This window comes from Pyxicephalus adspersus, chromosome 4 (genome assembly GCF_032062135.1).
Source record: "Pyxicephalus adspersus chromosome 4, UCB_Pads_2.0, whole genome shotgun sequence".
Classification (NCBI taxonomy): Eukaryota; Metazoa; Chordata; class Amphibia; order Anura; family Pyxicephalidae; genus Pyxicephalus; species Pyxicephalus adspersus.
The window spans coordinates 49330814-49331218 of record NC_092861.1 but is presented as its reverse complement, the minus strand read 5'-3'; positions in this window follow the sequence as shown (position 1 = coordinate 49331218).

The following is a 405-nucleotide window of genomic DNA, read 5'->3' as shown; positions in this document are numbered from 1 at the left end:
CAGTATTATTTCACTACCACAGCAGACTCCCTATGCGTGTTACTGCAAGGCACAGTGTTCTACACCACTATCAAGGCTCTCTGCAGGCAGGAAATAGACGTTTTTTAATGCAATTCATCGCAAATAAATTCAGATCAAAGCGAATATTTTCGAAAAATTTGGTGAACTGGCCGAATCTAATTTTTGAGAAATTCGCTCTAATATCTCTAATAAAAACCTAACATAAAATGTATAAAATATATAGAACAAAAAGGAATTCTAATCTACCACCACTCTATCCAAAACATGAAAAAAGAAAACAACTTTACTAAACTTTATTAATTAATACAATATAATATTGTATAATATTGTATGATATTGTAATATTGTGTTACAGATTAGCAGATCTGTAATCCATATAGCAAC